The sequence below is a fragment of the Podarcis pityusensis genome, assembly GCF_964106645.2.
Source record: "Podarcis pityusensis genome assembly, chromosome: 2".
In the NCBI taxonomy this organism is placed as follows: domain Eukaryota; kingdom Metazoa; phylum Chordata; class Lepidosauria; order Squamata; family Lacertidae; genus Podarcis; species Podarcis pityusensis.
Genome location: NC_138029.1, coordinates 45,967,768 through 45,981,159, shown reverse-complemented (window position 1 = coordinate 45,981,159; position 13,392 = coordinate 45,967,768). Strand labels below are relative to the sequence as shown.

Genomic DNA, 13,392 nt, shown 5'->3' with positions numbered 1-13,392 from the left:
TGCCCGCGGACTGTCTCGCCAGAGTGGTGCATGCTCTAGTTATCTCCCGCTTGGACTACTGCAATGCGCTGTACATGGGGCTACCTTTGAAGGTGACTCAGAAACTACAACTAATCCAGAATGCGACAGCTAGACTGGTGACTGGGGGCGGCTGCCGAGACCACATAACACCAGTCTTGAAAGACCTACATTGGCTCCCAGTACGTTTCTGAGCACAATTCAAAGTGCTGGTGTTGACCTTTAAAGCCCTAAACGGCCTCGGCCCAGTATACCTGAAGGAGCGTCTCCACCCCCATCGTTGTGCCCGGACACTGAGGTCCAGCGCCGAGGGCCTTCTGGCGGTTCCCTCATTGCGAGAAGCAAAGCTACAGGGAACCAGGCAGAGGGCCTTCTCGGTAGTGGCGCCTGCCCTGTGGAACGCCCTCCCATCAGATGTCAAAGCGATAAATAACTACCTGACATTCAGAAGACATCTTAAGCAGCCCTGTTCAGGGAAGTTTTTAATCTGTGATATTTTAGTGTATCTTTGGTTTCTATGGAAGCCGCCCAGAGTGGCTGGGGAAACCCAGCCAGATGGGCGGGGTACAAATAATAAATTATTATTATTATTATTATAATTATTATTATTATCATCAATTTTATGCCTCAATTTACCTACTTGGAGCTATGGATAAGCATGGGGCAAAACAGCATAGATTCCACTTTGAAGTGAGAACAAAATCAATTATATTTTATTTTAAAATAATTGTTCTTATAAACAGATGGTGACGTTTGATTGTTGACTTTCACTTAGTTACCACTGAACTTCACTTGGTGACTGTTGATAATAGTTACACTTTGAGGTAACTGTTTCTTTTAAGGAGATGTGAGAGAGTCAGTTCCTCTGTCAATTTAAACCCTATAGCCAATTTCCCTCAACCACTTCTACCAGGGAACGCTCATCAAGTAGGTTCTGAGGACTCAATGTGCAGCCTTCACGGTTGAATTTCTCATGCTTCTAGAAGGACTTCTGCTGTGGTCTTCACTCTAGTCCAGTAAGCTCTGTTGGCTCAGGCAATCAGCAACCCCACTGTCTTTTGGCTGAATAGCTCTCTTGAAGGCTACCTCTTGGGACACACATGTTTCTGCACAGACCACACGGCTGGTGGAAGTGTGGGGAGTGGGATTAAAGTGGGCTTCCTGAAGGGGGCTGTGGGAGGCAGAGAGATCTCCATGTTTGTATGAAAAGGAAGGGGTGGGGATATCATAGTGATAACAGAGGGAGCTGGGAGGAGGGGTGGTGTGAGCTAGGATTATGCTGGCTTTCTTGATGCAGCGGGAAAAGAAGAAGAGGAGGGGTGGGAAGGGGACTGAAGATAAAAACAGAAATAGAAAGGGAACTGCAAAATAAGAAAGAGTGGGTGTTTCAGAATTGGGGGAAGGTGAAAAGGGAGCTTAGGTGTTGCAATGTGTGAGGTGAGAAATATCCAGGAACTTACGATGTCTGTGTGCATGGGAAGATGGCATAAAAAGATGGGGGAGGAACATGCATAGAAATTGGGGTGAAACTGAATACGAAGGTGCAAGGGGGCTGCAGAATAGAAGCGAGAAGGAGTTTCAGACATGGGGTTGGAAAGGCGAAAAGGAGGCTTAGTAGTGGGAAGGGAAAGGCTTATGGTGTTACTATAGGGCAGGCATCCCCAAACTCGGCCCTCCAGATGTTTTGGGACTACAACTCCCATCATCCCTAGCTAACAGGGCCAGTGGTCAGGGATGATGGGAGTTGTAGTCCCAAAACATCTGGAGGGCCGAGTTTGGGGATGCCTGCCATAGGGGGACTGGGGAGCAGGTGGAGTTGGAGAACAGCATAAGCAAGTATGCAGCCCCTAGTATCCAATATGATTGGCAGTTTGGCTTGTTTCTTTCCATGAAACATATATTGGACAGGAAGCATCTTTTGACAAACTTCAAGAAGAAAATGGGTAATTGGGAAAATAGGGAGTTGATTTTGAAAAGTCTCATATAACCTTGTTAATTTTTGACTTTCCTTTGGAGAAAAGTAGTCCAATTAAATCAGGACTCCCTGCTGTAATATATCAGAGTTAGTTAAATTTTTAAAATAAAAGGAAAACCTACATTATCTAGAAGTCTGACATTTAATTCCGGTTAAACAAAGTAACATGCTGAATGGTAGTCACATAACGGCCTAACAGCATTTGTGGGAAATGGCTTGACTGGCACCAGCTCTTTCCAAATACACTACAGAGAAAATGTGCCTACAAGAAAAACATGTGGATGCCTGTGGAGGTGACAAATAGTTTTGCAAGGGACATTAATCAAACAAAATTTAAAAGACATTTGCTTCTGGCCTTAAACTCTTTGGTCTGGAACGAATTGCATTGGAAATCACTCAGAATGAAGCCTTGAACTGATAGGGACTGTGTGTGAATACACATCCCTTTCACTGCAGGAATTGGATTCACCATTTATAATTCCAAGCATCTGGATTAATGTGATTTCAATTGGCCTTTCCTGTGGAAATTTACCAACTATTGCAAAGTTGCTTCACAAGAATGAGAGATGATAAATAGGTTTTTCTAAACACTCCTAGTTATTGAGAACCTCAAATGGGAGCTTTTGTTGCTATGGGGTAAATTTAGTGCATCAATATTCCATATATAACAACAGCAACATCGATCCAAGCCCAGAGTCTCAAAAATCTACAATAATAAATATATTTTTTTCAAAAATAAGCTATCAATCAAATCCCGGACTTTGAAATTTTGTTTTCTAATGTTATTAACTTAGCAGTGTCTCTGAGAACAATTAGCTAGCTGACTTAATTAATAATTAAGGAACAAGTAGTAGATTTGGTAAACTTTTAAAAATACAATTTTCACGACATCGTGAAATGGAAGCATCCTTCTGCCCAAAAGCCTGCTGTCTTAACTAGAAATGGAAGGATCTGCCTATGTCAGTTCTCTGTTTCTCATTTCCCTCCCAAACTTAAATTATGTTGTCCACATTTCTGCAGCAATTTGCAAAACAAACAAACAAACTGTCAGGAATATTCTTCAGCATTTTAGTGTGAACTTCTCTTAATAAATGCATTTTTATGCAGTTTTGCCAAATTGTACACATTTTTGCAAGCATTTTTGCTTGTTATTTTCACTGATATAGACATTTTAATGCACTCTTCCCCCTAATATAAACATTTTTGTTCAGTGTAAGCATTTGTTGTTCAGTTGGAGAACTGTGTCACAAAATTCAGATTGTGAGTTTTGAAGGACAGCTATGTTTCAGTTTGCATATTGTTTGGGAAAATACAAATTTGATAATGCATATAACTTTATATTGTCCCTGCATGTTTAAGGGAACTTAGAGACCCCCCAACAGCAGGCAGGGCAGGATGGTTATCCCTGCGTGGGGGTGCCTGGTTCATGCCCCCTTAAAATCGTGTACCTGGGACTACAGTCCCCCTGCCCCCCCCAAGCCATGCCCCTGTCTTCTGTGTTGCCTGTTGTTCCTCCAGGTCTCCAGATTTTATGAGGACCCTGGGAGCCTACAGTACCAAACCAAAATCTGCAAAAAAAAATGCCTCCTTTTCCCATTATGCCTGCTAGTTATGGATTAGATTTTAATAAAATTTGAAGGGGAAGACTTTAACTAGTTAGTTTGTATTAAAATGTGATTTTAAACCAGGTCATTTTAAAGGGATGGGTAATATAACTGATTTGCCCCCCAAAAGAAGTCCAATAAAATATTTAAAATCCATTTATACCTGTTGTTGTTTTAAAAATCATTGCTTTCTATCTATCCTGTCTGCTGAAGTGTCACTGTGTCTAAAAGAGGGAAAAAAAGCATCTATCTTCTTTTAAAATATTTATCTCATAAATGTATTTTTCTTTTTATGCTTCCCATGTCTTCCTGACCTTACCATATTTTGTTATATATATTTAATTGACTTGTCTGTAGACCTGAGTGCAAAGGTATTTAATCATGAATATGAAAGATTACCCACTTGAAAACTACATGAGAATGCAATTAAAACCAACTTCACTTTTCAGTTTCCACCTCTTGTCAAAATGAGCTGGTTTCATATTCTATCCGTTCTCAAAAGAGAGGCAACATTTCCATTGACTCAAATGGGTCTGGCTGCGTCTAGGGCACAATTGTCCCAATAATCACCTATACATTCTGGATTGCAACCATAAATCTAAACATGGACTAGCATTATGATAGCAAAATAGCATTTATATATACCTTATATCATATTTAGTTTTCAGAGGGTGTGTAAAAAGCTGCTAAAGTCTTTTTAAGCTTGAAGACATTTTTTGTGTGGACTACATTTAGTTGATGATGAAATGGATACAGTTTACCACATGTATTATCTGCTGCCTTCTTGTTTAGAGAATTAGTGCTGAAAGGCTCAGAGTGGAATGGCAGTTTCATATTTCCATCAGTCTTCAACAGATCTTTTCACACAACACAGAGTTCTGTGTACCAGAGCCTTCATAGACCGGTGAATGTAAATACTTTTATAACAGGCCTGCACAAATTGCAACACTCCACCAGCTACACATCCTGGCTATGCTTGACAATCTCGCTTCCCATCTTTACAGTTTTAGTCAAGTGGCAAAAACAGGATTCTTGTCCAGCTCTGATGGCTTGGGATACAGGACTGGCAAGCTGTATTCATCATGGTGGGGCACAAGTTCCATAGGCCTGGTTTAATCATTTACATATTCAGAAGCTAGGTGCAAAAGAATGGGAGTGCTCATTAGCTTTTCATAATTTTTGAAACTGCTACCAAAAATGAATACATATTATTAATGCAAATAGAAAAAAAATTATGTTTCTAAAAAATCCATTCCAGAGGTAAAGCTGGTGGTCAGGGCACTGAAAATCAAACTGTCTTAGGTACCTTTTAAAACTTAGCCGTAGTATCAGAAAGACCACTTTCCCATCGGTTCATAGCAGAAGAGTAATTTTTACAAGGTACCTAACTTATGAGATATGAAAGGAAACCCAGTGTTAATTTTCCTGTCAAAATAATCAATGACTTTGAAAGAGCAGTCAAGCAGTCAATAGAGAGGTCAGAATATTTTACTTGTGTCTTCAGTGTTCAGTTTTCAACTAGGCAATCAAATGTGAAGACCGCAGAAAAATAATAAGAATAGTTGGCTTGGTAAGATAATAACAGAAGAGCAAGATTCTTAGTCATATCTGCTGTTGCAATGCTTTTTAGATGACCCCATTACAGATTTGCTCTTTGATACCGGCACCTGTTTCTGAAGAATTAAAGTTTAAAGTGTGGTGCTCCACTCAGAAATTACACAAGCTTTCCCACCTGAAATTATTTGTCAATCTAAATCACACTTCATCCTTAAAAAATAAAAAGGCACTGGAATTTCAGTGACTGCAAAATCTCACTGAGTGGTTTTTACAGAGGAAAGCCAAATGAAACAATATATAAACATATTGGAAATATGACTTGTTGATCCAGTAAAACAAATTGAGATGATGGCCTATATATTAGAGCAAGCTACCTGCAAAACCTTAAACATGATCCAAGCTAATGCAAATCTTTAAACCCAAAGAAGAATTAGTTATAAAAGATTAATTGGAATGCAGCAGAGACCAATTGTATTGCACCAAATGACTCTTTAATCCTTGGCATATGGAAGTACATTAGTCACAGAGAAGGTTTTAAATGTTTTTTAAAATACGAGGCAAATAATATATAAGAGCTGTAAGTTTCGACTGGAAAAGAATGATCAGGCTCAAGAACTTGTGTCTACATGGTAATAGTGGGCACTTATACTCTTGGCTTACTTTACTCTTTGTGTCCTGGCTTCAGATCTACTCCAGGTAGACATGGCCTGATAGCAGTCTGCCAGAAAGAGTCCTCCATCATTATGATTTAAAAAAAAGGAATTGGGGGGTATTTTTCAGTCCGAGGGCCACATTCCGTTCTGTGCAAGCTTTCAGGGGCCACATGCAGGTGGTGGACAGGACCAGAGGCCAAGCGGGTGGAGTAATTAATGTAAATTTTACCTTTTCAGAGCAGATTAGTTTGTATACACACAAACATACACACACACACACCCTCTCTATCCTGCATCCAGGCAATCAAAAGTTCAAGGACACATTCCAGCCAGGAAAACACTCTCATAGTGTGGAACAGGGCTGGCAAGGCAGAAGACCTAGAGCCAGAAGTGTATCCTGAGGAGCAGACACAGAAGGCTGGGCGGCTGCTTTGGGCTGCCGTCCTGAGTTTCCCCTTCCTGTTTTAAAAGTCCTGACACTGTATGAATGATCCTTTACCTTGAAACCAATGCAATTAGGCCTAGCTGAGATTTCAGCCTGAATCTTAACCAGACAGCTTTCAATATTATTTAGCTACATTTCAGAGGACAGAAATAGAGCAGAGTGAATATTATTTTAAAAATGAAAGAATAATGCATATTTTCCAGCATTTAAACACATATGCTGCGGTCTTATGCATACCCTTAGCATTTAACTCACTGGGATTTATTTGTTATAGAACTGTTTTAACAAAAAACAGCTGCCATGTCTTGTTATAGGACAAGAACAGCTGTCATGGCAGTACATGGCTGCATGGCTGACCTGGCTTCCAAACGTTGCACACCAACTGATACAACAACAATGGAACCAGTTAATGCTGTGCCGGCACTGTGCTGAGCTCCCTGTTGCCCCCTTCCACTCAGTAACTGGTAGTGACATGTTGGGAAGCTAGGTTTGCAACAAAGTCCACCCAAGGCACCACCACACCAGCTGCTAAGGATATGGTGGCTGTTCACTGAGGTACTTCTATCAAGCAAAGTGATATGATATTGCCCTAGTGAAATATTTTGGTAATTATGGGAGAGACCCATTGCAGAAGAACTTTGTATTTCAGAGAAATAGCTTAAGTGGTCTGTACCATTATTACTCCTTGCTTATTGGCTATACCCTTTAGGACTGTTGAGGGGTTTTTGTTTGCTTTATTGTCTTGATTTACTGTTCGTGTTTCAGGGATAAGTGTTGGGAGGATTTTACCTACCTGACAGGTTATGTAACATCCCTCACTCCATCCCAAGAATGATTTGTGGAACAGGTGGGAGGAATTTAGGTATCAGGACAGCAAGTTGTCACTAAGGGTCTGAAAGATAAAAATCTCTCAGACAGTGTCTGACTTTCAGACTTCACTGAAGCCCCAGACTGACAGAGTTCTGTGTGCTGGTCAGCTGGAGTCATTCTGTTGTTATTTCCTGGAGCTCCTGATAATCAAATGGGGGAAGTATCTTATCTTGCTTATGTTATGTTATTCTACTTAATGACTGTATCTCTGTTTTGAATTCTGTATTACTTAATAGAAGCACTGAACTTCTCTCCACTGGTGGTGTCATTGCTGCTGAATCCAAAAGATCTCTTGCATTTGGCAAAACCCTAATGGAGCATGCATACATTGTTAAATTGCAAGTCTTCTCGGATCTGTTGGAAGGAAAGATTCAGCTGGAGTAGTTCCCCACAAAAAAATAGTAAGCAAATAATTTCAGAAAATAGATGGAGGTTTAACAAAACTTGTGTAAACTAAAGCAAGAGATGAGCAAGGATGAAAGAGAAGATAATTGTATACAGTTATGGATTTCTTTTTCCAGAGCCTTGTCCTCCTGCTGATAGGAACGGCTGAGCTGTCAAACTTGCCTCCACAGGGAAAAGAGCAGAATGAGTCAGAATCAAACAGCCAGCTATGAGAGAACACAACAGTCTGGTATTGTCCTCTGGGCCCTTTAGAGCAATCATGGAGGCTTATCCTTTCCATCTTCATTTTTAGAAGTGCTGGCCCCTTTACAGAAAACTTAAGGCACTAAAGCTTGAAGACTGCAGCAGCACAAAGGAAGGGCTCAGCCATGGCTGTCTATCTCTCTTCCCCTCTCCTTTCTTACATAATTGATTGTCTTGATAACAATGTAAATATTCTCTTTGAAATGCTAACCTTATTGGCTATGCTAAAACAGAGTGATTATGCCCTTCGCTGTCAAAATATAAGGAGGAAAGCATGGGTTGTCACCAGAGCATTGACAAAGAGATGGCCCAGAGCTTGAACAGCAAGTGCAAATATTCTACAGGAGTCTGTAGCTGTGCACGTGCTCCTGTTTGACCACTGACACATGGGGGCACTGATCTAGTTTTTACCTTGCGTGGATAAGATGAAAAGCAGCATATATCCTAGGAAGAACATACACTGAAGCTGTCCTCTTTAACTACGTCGTGGAGAGTTTGGGATGTAAACGGTGAAACTGTGTAAGTTTTAGATGATTTGGAAGAGTGCGTCTGACCCATGTTTGACACTTGCACCAAACTTGTCTCCTTTTCTTCTACAAAAGGAATAGTTCATATTGGTGGACCTGTCCCAAAGTGGGTCATCCCAGTGTATCCATTTCACAGGCAAGGTGCTATAAACATAAAACATACGATTTTGGTTGAATAGTCATCAGCTGAAATAAGGTAGCCATGCTCCCGGAAGTCATAGAAACGTAGAATTGTAGGGTTTGAAGGGACCCCAAGGGCCATCTAGTCCAACCCCTTGCCATGTAGGAATTGCCATTAAATAATCCCTGCTAGATGGCCATCCAACCTCTGCTTAAAAACCTCCAAGGAAGGAGAATTTGCCACCTTCAGAGGTCATCTGCTTCACTGTTGAACAGCTCCTCCCATGCTGCATGCCTACAAGAACATTTCATTCCTGGCTCAGTTATTTCTCTTTTACATGTTGCAAAACATCCATTTCAGAAATGAACTACCTGCCATTTATGTATTCACTCCGGGTTCTGCCCAAGCTTGCATTGCTCACCAACCTCACCAAAAACCTGTCCCACCAGCCAGCCAGCTGCCCTCTAGACCTCACCTCTACATACTAACCCATTAGACCAGGGATGGAGAACCTTTTTGGGTCCCACCCTATGGGCCAACTGCAATTTTACATAACTGTTGATGTTGTAATCATGGTGTCACATGATTGACAGGTGGGTTCCACCTGTTCAAATCCCAGCCTCTGTGATTGAAATGCAGAGTGTGAGAAGGGTTGCAAGCCTGGCCTGTGCTCATCCTCTCAAGTTTGTGCACTTTCCCACCCGTTTTTACTTTACCCACCAATGTATAAATATAAAACCTCATTTAACTGACTGCTGTTTTCTTGTATTCTAATCTGGGCAGGCCTTTAAACATTGCATCTCAGACCATGTCGTTGGCTCAATCTTTTCAGCTGCGTTACAGTACAAATGTGCTTTGACTCTGAAATTTGCTGCTCCACTTGTGGGTGTCAAAAATTGGGCAAGGCTATTTCATGGATTCTGCAAGTTGTCTGTGATTTATTTCATTTCATTTTTATAAACGGTAGGACATGGCTTGTGTAGTCCCTCGGTGGCACCAACAGAAATGTCAAGTTGCAAGTCTGTAAAAGTCAAACCTTTTGGCATTCCTTCAGATCCCAGGTTTGTGGACATAGAATGGAGTTCATGAGAAGGGAGGGCAATGGACTCTGCATATATTAGAAGGATCTGCGTTGATGTTCCAGGAAGAGTTCTAACACTACCAGGTTTGAGCCTTCCCTCTTCTTCACTCTGCCTCCCCAAAATCTGGAAGATCCCTGTGAAATTTAACACATTGACAACTGCATCTTTTCACAACTCAGCATGATGAATGAGACAACCCTGACAGTGATGGTAAGTTATTAATGTGCTGAAAGTGAAGGTTTAAACTATTTTAAGAGTGATTCTCTTTGAGCGCTGCATTTTACTTTGAGTACAATGCAGCTATTTTCAAGGAGCACCTGATTTTTATCCCACTCTGCATCTGTATTAGATTTGAAATTTTTTTCATACAGTATATGTTATGGTTTTTCATGATTTTTAATATATGCAGTTGTTTTAACTGTTGTTATATATGGAATTGTGTGTGTGTGTGTGTGTGTGTGTGTGTGTGTGTGTATACACACACACACACACACACACACACACATATATATATATATATATATTATTATTATTTTGTGAAGTTGCTTTGGGATGCTTCACAGGAAGTGATCTATAAATGAAACGAAATAAATTCCTGCCTTCTATCACATTATCTGTCATATTTGGTGAGCCAATGCTCATCCCATGAATTTCTCAAACGTCTCCCACACACCTACTGGTATTGTTTCTAATCACCGTCTTCTCTGTATATTACCAAATTTAATGCTGGTTGAGATATGTACCCAACATTAAAATAAGCATGTGCCAAAGATTTCCATATGGCATGCCGGTTGTTCATACTACTGAAATTAATGGACAAAACTAACTTGGGTCTGGGACGTGGGTGCCGATCAGAAGGTCAGCAGTTCGAATCCCCGTGACAGGGTGAGCTCCCGTTGCTCGGTCCCAGCTCCTGCCAACCTAGCAGTTCAAAAGCACATCAAAGTGCAAGTAGATAAATAGGTACCACTCCGGCGGAAAGGTAAATGGCGTTTCCGTGTGCTGCTCTGGTTCGCCAGAGTACACCAGCTCCCTCGGCCAATAAAGCAAGATGAGCACCGCAACCCCAGAGTCGGTCACGACTGGACCTAATGGTCAGGGGTCCCTTTACATTTACCTAACTTGGGTCCATTAATTCCAGTGGGTCTACTCTTGGTAGAATATAGCTGGTTTAGTGTTCAGCCTGAAAGCTATGGTACAGAGATGGAAAAATAATGGTGGGTGAGCATTTATCCCCACAAAAAATCATGACAACAGGTTGCAAGCTGTTTCATGAGCTCTGCTATAGAGTCAGACATTAAAGCCCATAGCTTCATTCTGCAAATCAGGCATAGGCAAACTTGGCCCTCCAGATGTTTTGGGACCTACAACTCTCATCATCCCTAGCTAACAGTGGTCAGGGATGATGGGAATTGTAGTTTCAAAACATCTGGAGGGCCAAGTTTGCCTATGCCTGCTGTAAACTAAAAAAAGAAAATAAAAGCTGAATACTCCTGCATCCAACAGTGTGATCCCCCACCCAGGTTATTTTAGCTGAGGCCAGAGCTCATGATGCAAAAATCCATGCTCATGCTTGCTCCAATATTCAGCACATGTTTTCAGCTGTCGTAATACATAAACAAAGGCCCATTTGGGTGACATTTATTCCTTCCTTGTCACTCTGTCAAGTTGATCGCAGATATCATTGCCATGGAGAGACATAACACATATTTTTTTAAAAAGAAAAGCTGGGAGGCTCATTTGTGAAAGGGCATGGGCGGATTTATTTGTTTGAGCTTTGAAGGTACCTCTAGTGTGATTGGCTGGTCCTCTGTTAACATACATCAATCACTGCTCGAAGAGAAGCTGCTGGTGTCCTTCAGCAGCCATTTTACACACAATGCAAATATAGCAGCTCTGCAGCCCAATCCTGTGATCTTCCCTCTCTGATCACTTTCTTCCTCTTCTGCGCGATGCTCAGCCCTGCTGCAATGATCAAACATCAGCTCCAGATCAAGGCCAAGGAAGGCAGCTATGAACTAAGATGCACAAACTTTCTACATATGCTTACCTCAGCAAACGTTCAGTGTGATCTTTTCACATCAGGAGTTGCTGTTGCCCAGCGTGAGCACAAATGCCAGCAATAAAGGTCTCTCCTGCTTCCCTCCAATTGGGAGGTCAAGGTCATCTTAATGTTTCTGTTTGCTTACACAGGTACTGAAGGATCTCAGGCCACTCAAGCCTTACAACAGAAACCCACATCAATTTGTAAATGTCAACCAATTACACAGTCGCCCCAGAAGCACGTTAACTGAAGAAGTTCCCAAATGAAGGCTCAGGAAATCCTCTCACTTTGATTACTCAAGGTCTCAATTTGAGATGTATATTGGTAGTCTTTTTTTATTGCTAATACGATATATGGGTGATGCAAGCACACTTATTCAAAATCCCTGGGCAGAAACAGAGCTCTCTCTGCATACATCATTGCATTGTCATGCCATTCCGTTATTCCCTTAACACAGAAGTGCACATTTCATGAAACCCAGATATGACATTTAGGACAAATTCATCTTTACCCTCCAGAGCTGCAGGGCTTCTGCAGCAATTCCTGGCATCAGATGAATGAGATGCATGCCTTGGCAGCAGAGACAATCACTAATGGAAAAACCAGCATTCAAATGGTGTAGTGTGGAAGCATCTAAACTGAGCCAATTAAAGCTGAAAAATGAATTCTCAGCCATGCAATCCTATGTATGTCTGCTCAGACTTTGGCCACACTGAGTTCAGTGGGACATGGCCTCAGCCAGCATAGCCCTCCCAACTCTTAAATGTTAGATTATATTTTGTTCTGATAGGAACTTGCATGGGTCAGGCACTCCCGCTCCTGATGTCTGACTCCCAGACAGGACATTTGTTGTTGTTGTTTAGTCGTTTAGTCATGTCCAACTCTTCGTGACCCCATGGACCAGAGCACGCCAGGCACTCCTGTCTTACACTGCCTCCCGCAGTTTGGTCAAACTCATGCTGGTAGCTTCGAGAATACTGTCCAACCATCTTGTCCTCTGCCGTCCCCTTCTCCTTGTGCCATCAATTTTTCCCAACATCAGGGTCTTTTCCAGGGAGTCTTTTCTTCTCATGAGGTGGCTAAAGTATTGGAGCCTCAGCTTCAGAATCTGTCCTTCCAGTGAGCACTCAGGGCTGATTTCCTTCAGAATGGATAGGTTTGATCTTCTTGCAGTCCATGGGACTCTCAAGAGTCTCCTCCAGCACCATAGTTCAAAAGCATCAATTCTTTGGCGATCAGCCTTCTTTATGGTCCAGCTCTCACTTCCAAACATCACTACTGGGAAAACCATAGCTTTAACTATATGGACCTTTGTCGGCAAGGTGATGTCTCTACTTTTTAAGATGCTGTCTAGGTTTGTCATCGCTTTTTCCCCAAGAAGCAGGCATCTTTTAATTTCGTGACGGCTGTCACCATCTGCAGTGATCATGGAGCCCAAGAAAGTAAAATCTCTCAGTGCCTCCATTTCTTCCCCAGGAGGTGATGGGACCAGTGGCCATCTTAGTTTAGGACAACATTACTCTGGGTCAAATCAGACCACAGATTTATTGATTACAAATGTAGAGGTTTTACATAGGCATTGAGTATAACTATTGAACCAGTAGCCCACCTGCTGGGGTATCCCTTTTCGGGGTCAGCCCAGGGCAAAAGGGTGCTAGGACAAGGAGGAAAGCCTTCATGGGACTGCTGCCTTGAGGAATGCTATGGCCTTTGCCCCTGCCTGGGTGCCTGGACAGGAGCAACTTTAATGGGATACTCCTGCAGTCTGGAAGGGCAGGCAGAAACTCCACCAAAGACTAAAATGTATCCAAAGCCTAAACTGCAAAAGTTGTGACAATTGCTATGAGG

At 41.8% G+C, this 13,392-nt stretch overlaps 2 long non-coding RNA genes across 2 annotated transcripts in view; one reads left to right on the top strand and one right to left on the bottom strand.

The window, feature by feature from the left end:
* The window catches only part of LOC308471363, a 62,023-nt gene that overhangs the window by 38,399 nt on the left and 10,232 nt on the right, over window positions 1-13,392 (bottom strand). The gene's annotated exons all lie outside the window — the stretch shown is intronic.
* On the top strand, window positions 7,368-13,039 carry LOC308471370. The gene is made up of 3 exons (XR_013982926.1): window positions 7,368-7,523; window positions 9,473-9,710; window positions 11,694-13,039. It is a non-coding gene; the product is annotated as an uncharacterized lncRNA (long non-coding RNA).